Here is an 8,582-nt window from a genome sequence, read left to right as displayed (position 1 = left end):
TATATATATATATATATATATATATATACATAAAATGTCCAATTTGTCCGATGTGAAGTCATCCATGTTAACTGTGTCCAACATATCAAACAAAGCGTAATATTCTAGAAGAATTTTGTGGATACTCAGAAGCGACTGGTATCCAGCTCAACTCAGACACAGATGGTGTCAACTCCACATAAGGTGAAAAAAGTTTAAAAAAATAACCTTATGTATGAGCACGAGCTAACGAGCAGAAGAGTCCTGCAGTAATATGTTTTGTCACAGGTGGAACTATCATTAGAAAAGTCTTTAATTGTAAGGTTTCAGAACAAAGGACCTAAAATTTAGCCAAGACAGACAGTGGTATAACTTAAAACATTTATTTAACCTAGTGGGCTATGGATCCATGGTATCATTGGCTACTGTAGGGTGTCTATAATGGACATCTATAAGAGAGAAACACAGGATGATTATGAATCCGTGAGTCACTAGCCTGGTTTGACAGTTCAGTTTGTGCCCAGAGAATGAGGATTCCAGTCAGTCGGCTGGCAGTGGCATTAGGGAACCCTGAGTCAGAAAATGAATGAAAGTAGTCCTGTTCTAGTTGCTTTTGGGATCTGTAGCCTAATTCATGTCACTTACAATGTTTTACAGTCTCTACTTTGTTTTGATTGTACAAATAAATGTATTAAAGTGAAAATTTACTAAGCAGAGAACATAGGCTGTATGTCCCTTCACTGATAAAACAGTCTGTATAAAACCAACACCGAATAACTTTTCAACCTTCGTCAAATACTTGCACTAAGCAATTTTGAAGAGGGTGGCAATAGCCTTGCAACATAAAATAACTACAAATGTGCAGACTGCTTTATGGCATATGGCATCGTTGAAGTAAGACTGACACTGTTTCAGATACATAAACTGCTTGCTTGCTCTCTTAATCATACCTTTTCAGAACAATATAGGAGACAATATCAACTTGACTTAAAAGCGATCATTTCACAAAACATAGATTGCAATAAAATGCCTCAGGCACAATTTATTTTACATAAGAAGTTTGAATAGATGATGTAAGGCAAAGCCAATCATGGCAAAAGTTGAAGGAAGCTTGATCTGAGGGCTGATACTGCTGGTAGTTTGTATTGGATAAAATTGTGATCTGCGTTAAGTTTTCACTACCACATCTCCAAGGTCAGTGTCAGCATAAATGGCAATGAAGCATGTAATGATGGTTCTGTCATTAATTATTCATCATCTGACTCAAGACAGGATTGGGGGTTGTGCCAAAGCAACAAATCAGTACATCTCTAAGCTCCTAGTTTATATGTTCTTTTTTGTGCAGAAGAGAGAAATCTATGCAATGGATTGATAGTATTGTTTTAATTCTCAGTTTGCTTGTTACCTTGCCAAAGAAATATGGAGCTATTGCCATAAAGAAACAACCTCCGCCCGATATGTGCACCAATTTATCAGGACACAAAGGCTACCTGAGGTGAATCCAGGCCCCTCCCACTTCTCTGTTCCTCCTACATTTTTTTTTCTTTGTGATGTGATAGTGGAGAGGAGCAGAGGGAGGGTGCTTATGAGGCTGGGGGTGTTAACTGCACCCTTCAGATGGGGTATGTGGGCTGGGCTTTCTGAGGTCTGGGGAGGGGGAGAAAGAAAGACAGATGTACAAGAATTTACAGTTACAAGCTGTAGAGTTTCCATGACCACGGGTAGGAGAATGAATGAATGACATCACAGTGGCAGGGACGTGAGAGAGTGTGAAATTGATTTGCTGGTGTAGCAGGGGGAGAAGGTCCTTGTTGGGTTTTCACCACGCTTACACATTTCCCTCCTCTCTGTGTCTCCTGTTAAAGGGGCTCTCTCTGGTAAGGCTTTGCTTTTTATCTCTTCACTCGTAATTCTCACAGAGTTGGTTCATTATTAGAGGAGTAATGTATGCGTAAGTGTGTTTTTTTTTCTTAACCTTGTGAGAAACAAATGTTGGCATATGAGAGCTATCTTCTATGCTGCTGTCGGTGTGTCATTGGGAATGAAGAGAGACACAGATATGCCATGCAGTTGTCAGAGTGTCTAAATTTACCACAAGATGCTTATTGGAGAAGAATGTCTGTGTTTCTAGCTGGGAATGAACAGCTGATTGTAGCCAAAGGTTCCTGTGTTTAAATCCATGCTGTTAGTGAATAAATTAAAGCACCGTTGTTGTTCTCAAGAGAATGTCTGAAGAATTCAAAGATGGGTAACTTGTTTGTTGTAGTTGTTTAAGTCATTATTTCTCTAAGGCTAATTGTGTTGCTACTTTACATTAAAGAAGTGTGTACTTCACTTCCAATATTATATTAACTTTTGCGTTTTAATGTTTTAGTAATACAGATTTTTATTTGTTGTTCCTCTCTGAGTAACCAAAAATAACATTCATTGCAAAGTTAGTGTTTTTTTTTTTAAGAATTTTAAAATTATATACATAGCATACACATTTTTACATCTTTGCTTTTTAAATTAAAGTTGGCAAGCTATATATTTCTTTTTTTCAACAGCTGTTGAAAAAAAATCTTAGGCATGGATGCTTTAAAAAATTTAAAGTTTTTTAGTTATTAGAAACTAAAAGCAGTCCTAAATTTGAACCGAATACATTTTTGTTTAAATTAATTTTGTATTACTGTCTCATAATATCATAAATAAGATAAAATAATTGAAACATTTATTTGTTAAAATTTAATATCTTGAATATTCTAATTTAATTATTGTATAGTGTTGGCCTGATATTGAATTATTATGACATGGCATTATGGGGTAGATATATTTCATTTTGCATTGAAATAAATGTGGAAGTTCCCCTTTATTGACCCTTGCCTCGCATGACAAAAAGTAAAGTGGAACTTAAAAAGCTGAACATCACTGCAAAGTCTATCAAAATCCACCCAGAATGATGGCAGAGGAAAGGAATGCAGCGGATTAGATAAGCGGTCAATGGATTAACATTTAGAGGATTTAAAGGCATCATCTTTTAATAGGACTAGCAACTGGATCTGGTGAGGTTTTTCTATGGATTCAGATTTACAAAAAAATCTGCACAAGGCAACAATTTTCACAAAGCATTACTGTTTTATTCAGCAAGAACATAGAACAGTAAGTAATAACTGAGTTCAGGATCATAAAACAGAAAGGTTTAAACTCAACGGGGGAATATTATTTCTAGAGTTATCGTCATGTCCAGCCTCTGTGCTCTTGGAAGGCTCTGAGCATCAATTATAAATAGAGAAGTATGAATATACATGAGGCTGCTTCTCATAATTTAATTTGAAACTAAGAAAAAATAAATTACTGTAGACATGGCTGTAAGGTTTATTTCTGCATTTTGTCCTGCTGTGGAAAACGTTTTTTTTTTCTCATAGGTTGGTAGGTATTATAAAAAGAAACTATCTATCTTAAAAGCTTTGAGGGCATATAATTTAGAGCCAAGCTGGCATATCTATGTTTAAAAGCTCCACTGAGTGCCAGCTTTTTAGGCAGAATCACTGGGGGCAGAAGTTGGTCAGCACTACAGAGCTACATAAGCACAGAAATGCCCTATGGCAGCATAAAACCCATCAAGGATTTCTTTTATGATTTTTTTTTTCTAATATTGTACGGTAAGTAAAAAAAAATAACTATGCTAGATGTAGGCCACTGTAATCTAGTTCTTCTCAGTAAGCTTATTTAACATGACATTTTGGGCTAATGTTACCTATTTCTTGTTCTTCTTTTTCTTGTTGAAATTGCCTAAGTACAGAACAAATTTGAATATAAACATATATTTACATTGACAATGGGTCAGTCATGCCTTTTTGTATCTAACTAATATATCATTGCCAGGGATCTTACCAAACATCCACAAAGAGTTCTCTGTTGCAGCAACACTCCCTGATAACTTTATTCTTACATCCTTCTTTGCTTGATACTTTTCAGCTCCCACTGTTCCAAATTTGTTGGCAAAATTGTACATAAATGGTTCTTATTGGAAAGGTGGGCATTGTTCCTATAGATTTAACCTTCTTAAAGGTATTTTGGAGGATTTCTGAAAATTTTTTAAAAGACCCGCCATCTCTGCTTTAAAAAAAATACACATGCTCAACCCTGTACCCGCTCCCAAGAGGGAATGCCTATTAAAGCATGCGGAGCACGCACAAGCCCATTTATCCTTGTGCATGCTCTGTTTAAAGTCGTAGGGAAACGGCTGTTCCAAACGTTGCAGTTCCGAATTCTCCCGAGTGGTGCACGACTTTACATGAGTGAATAAAATGAATTTGATTGGTCGTTTACCAAGAGGGCAGGGTTGTGGTGGAAGGTTCGCAAGCAAGTTTGATTGTGGCCCGTTTCTCTGAAAGATCCTTGCTAACCAGTTAACAACTTAATGCTAGTAGGTTCCCAAAGGGAAATTACATTGGGACCAAGTAGCACTAAATTGAAGACTTAGAAACAACACTGTCAAGGAACGCTACGGACAGTGGAAACAAGAGGAGGAGAGTTTTGTGTCGGAAGTCCTGGATGAGTCTGCTCCATCTCCTTTCAATGGAGCACTCAAAGAGCTGGGTGTATTAAGTTGAACGTTTTCTTTTCTGTTGCTGTTGTTCAACAAAAGTACGTTTTAAGATCATTGGAGGCGAGAACATTATACTTTTTAAGTGTCACTATATGGCCAATTTACCAATTTTAAGCGTTATTTATAAAAGATGTTCCGAAGTTGAAAGTACCGTGGCAACCAGTGGAGCTCAGAAAATAACAGCAGCCAGGGCTAATCCTAGCCCGTCTGCAGCGGCCCTCTCTCAGCATACCAGTGTGTGAAGGACCGCTGGCTATGATGGCTATATTTTTGTGTTATTTGGCAAAATATTAATTTGATTTGTGTTAATCTGACTTTGTTAATTATTATTCCATCACTAAATGAAAAAAAAAATCTGAATTTGTTATTATCTAGAGACTAATAATAACAGAAGGTGAAAAGCAGCTCCAGACTAGCCCCTCTCCAACTATACATCTGTAACGGTCACCACTAATCTGCGAAGATTCTTATTTCAACCGTTAGGTATATTAGCTGCGACATATGAATCAAGATGCTATGGCCAAAAAAGCTTGATTGACAGATGACTGTTGATATATGATTGGCCGAATTTAGGTGTACAGGCTGACATATAATTAACTGGCCTGATAAGATAAAGAAAAAAAAAACAAATTTTAAGATTGGATTTTTTTTAATGGAAATTTTCTAAATTTTGGGACAATAATAATATCATCTGATAAAGAGTACACTTATATACATGTTTTAGCAAGAATGATTTGACATTGAAATATGATTTCCATACAACTTTAAAAGTTGCTATGTGAATAGCTAATACAAGCCTACTGAGTCTGAATGTCTGCCCCCAAATCCCTCAATCCCTATATAGAGTTGGGACTATATAGTGGACTTTATAGTGAACTCTTAACTGACCATTCAGATAGATTATCATAACTTTTTGCTCCCCGTTGGCCATGTAACTCCTCCACTGCGTGAGTGCTTGTGGCATCTTCGTAATTAGTCACTGCTGTCCAATGCAAACACGAGGCCTCTGATTGGTCAAATCTACATCAACTCTACTCTTCCTGTGTGGTACCTTTCCAGCTTGTTTTGTTTGTAATACCGCCATTGTGGAAAACGACCTGTGAAGATGGACCAGCTAGAAGAGCGAGATGCGTGAGAACACTGGGATCCTTTTTCCACCTGGATCCCCACTCTTTTTCGCCCTCGTGTCCCTCCGTTGTCGCACAAACTTTCCCCTTGCGTTTTTCCACTTCCTCACCACCTCGGCCGTATCTAGACCCAAAGCTAGTTAGTGATTGTCCCTCTTGCGTTTTGGCGTGGAATAACATAACGCAGACCGCGCTTCAAAATTGGGCATAAATCAAAAATATTTGTGTCACGCCTGCGACAAGCTCACTGCACCACACTGCTGCGGGAGAATAACCAGCCCTATGACAGCAAATCCCATAATGCTTTGCGAGGAGAGCTCTCCACACAAAGCATTCCGAGATATATCTGCCTCTTCTGAGGCCTTTCTTTGTAGTTCGTACTTCATAGACACTTTTTCTCTTAGGACCCTCTGCTATTTTCAAAGGACCACGGTGAGAAGGGTGAGCTGCAATGGTTGGCTGAAATCATAGCTCACCACAGATATACACCTAAAAGGGCGGATGTGCAGAAAAAGATAGCTAACTTTGGACGAGCATGTAGGATAGCCTTACGTAAACATATCACCAGAATGATTGACAATTAGGAGGACCACTTATTTAAATATCCACTGGGAAATAAAAGATCATCCTCTATATCTTGATGTGTGTCAATGTTTTTATTTTGTTTTTGTTTTTTTCTGGTGCACAAAATGTAATTGGATTATTGTATGTATTACAAGCGGTAAAATAAACCTGTTGAGTTATTAACCTTTTAAACAAATAGTTAAATGTTTGCAAACTCACCATCAGCAGGTTTGCAGCTAGTACAGACTGAAAGTTAAGGGTTCCTATGGTTTCCCTCTGTATGCAGTTGGAACAATAAATAAAATAAATGCCTGCCTTGCATATTCAGCTATATGTAACATTTGCTGTTTTTTTTTATTGTTTTAATGCCTTCTTCTGCTTCACATTACGAGGTAATGTGTTTGATGTGTGATTAAAAAACAAATTTTAAAGGAACAGTCACTATATTGGGTTTTAATCATAATTTTATATTCAACTAAGCTTTCCCATACTGTATCAATACTATCGAAACCATTACAGCAGGTACCCCATTATCCAGAATAGATACCTTTATTCCCTAAAACGAAGAAAGAAAAGTAAAAATGCATTTAAGCAAGATTACAGAACTAAAATGCATAAAATGTCCCCTATAAACAATCTAATGATCTTTGTGCTTTGGAAGGTCATCAACATTTTCTAGTTGTGCAGTCCAAGATGGGCATACTGCCCACCTTTAATTAACTATAATATTAAGTAGCTTCTTTATTTTTTCTCCTGTAACTCTTGCTCACTTTTACCTACTCATCAGCATGGTGTCTGCATGGCTGTATAGTCCAAATATTTTCCTTTGCAAAGCTGGTATGTGTAATCTGTCCAATCGAGAATTTCTGGACTGACATGAGACACATTAGAAACAATGCAACTATAGATAGAATGTACAACAGCTGTTTAGCAAATGAGCTGTTTCCATGCTAGACTCATGATTAGTGTTCTGCATACATCTCTGCATTTTCTTTATGTTTCTGTTTAGGAGTAAGAGAAAATACATGCATGACACAAACCCTGGGAAATATCTCTTGTTAGTTCACTCCAACATGTGTTGCGAGACATATCATATTTCTGTTTTTGCTTTTTGCTGCCTTCAATGACTTTGCATCTGAAAATCACCTCTGCTTTTCCCAAAACAATCATTGACTGCAATAATGATAAATGCTTGGAGAGAGTGAGCAGCACAGAATATGACTGTTTGTGCACATTTGCTCAGAAAAACAACAGAACTGGCATTTCACTGATGATTGATGCTTGACTTTGAACAGCTCTGTATAAAGCATGATAGCATAAGCTGAGTGGTAATGCAGGCAAGTGTTTGGAGCCAACTGTGCACAAGTCTGTCGGCTCACTGTGACTCACTGGAACAGTGTTAGTGTGTCTGCCAGTGGTCATTGGTTTCATCCTCAGTCATCAGGGAACACAATCATTGAGTAGGAGGATGCTGTCTCTTTGCTGGAAACTGCTCAACTCAAAACAGTTATGGTGGCAGTGCTATTCTTTTATTTGTTTTGTGTATTGACTGTCTCTCACTGATTCTTGCATGCGTCTTTTATGTTCCAGTGTTGTCTTTTGTTCCTGCAATTGGAAGCAGGTTGCTAAAGAAGTGATAAGTAGAGGAAAAAAGAATGCCAAATGATAGCCGAACTTTCCTTCAGCAATAGGGGGTAAAAAAAAGGGAATGAAAGCAATTTAGAAAGAGATGCATCCACATACAGAAAAAGTCAAAGGCAATGTTGGTGAAAAGAGAGAAAGAAGAAAGAGAAATTATGAACTCAAGTTATTTTATGGTGATCCTCTGTCTGTCCTCTGCTGGATTTTTCGATTATTCATCTTCTTTATTCATCTTTCAAATATCTCCTGACTCTGACATATTTTCCCTTCTTTTTTGTGATACCACTGATATTTTCTATTTTTCTTGACCAGCAGAGAAAAATGGGCTCAATCACTTTTTGAGCTTCAAGCAATTACCCCTACAGAAGTTACCGTTTAGTCATTCCCTTATGTTTTCTCTTGACAGCTGAGTCTTCATCTGTAAAAAAACAAGGAGCTCAGATTTTTTGAGGTTTTTTTTTTCATGCACTTATTTGTATCGACATCATGAAAATGGGCTTCCTTTTTTGTAAAGAGTAATTCAAATTATAATTTAAAGAAACTTTTTAAAGCATTTGATTTATTTAGAATACTACAGACATTAGATATTTATGAATGTGTCAAGACACACCCAAGATAAAGGGCATGTTTGACAAACTTCATGGTTTCATAAGGGTCCTGTCCAGGTAAAGCATCTACAA

General features: G+C 37.2%; 1 protein-coding gene across 2 annotated transcripts in view; it reads left to right on the top strand.

The window, feature by feature from the left end:
• myo16 (myosin XVI) overlaps window positions 1-8,582 on the top strand; it is a 133,959-nt gene that overhangs the window by 8,091 nt on the left and 117,286 nt on the right. The window contains exon 1 of one of the 2 annotated variants that reach the window (XM_015393168.1): window positions 1,643-1,856. The exons of the other annotated variant lie outside the window; for it this stretch is intronic. The gene's annotated coding sequence lies outside the window, so the exon portion shown is untranslated. Of the gene's footprint in view, window positions 1-1,642; window positions 1,857-8,582 lie in introns of those variants that run through there. 2 annotated transcript variants of the gene reach the window in all.

This window comes from Cyprinodon variegatus, unplaced genomic scaffold (assembly GCF_000732505.1).
Source record: "Cyprinodon variegatus isolate N-32 unplaced genomic scaffold, C_variegatus-1.0 Scaffold628, whole genome shotgun sequence".
In the NCBI taxonomy this organism is placed as follows: domain Eukaryota; kingdom Metazoa; phylum Chordata; class Actinopteri; order Cyprinodontiformes; family Cyprinodontidae; genus Cyprinodon; species Cyprinodon variegatus.
Note: the sequence above shows the minus strand (reverse complement) of the source record. Positions and strands in the feature narration are given on the sequence as shown.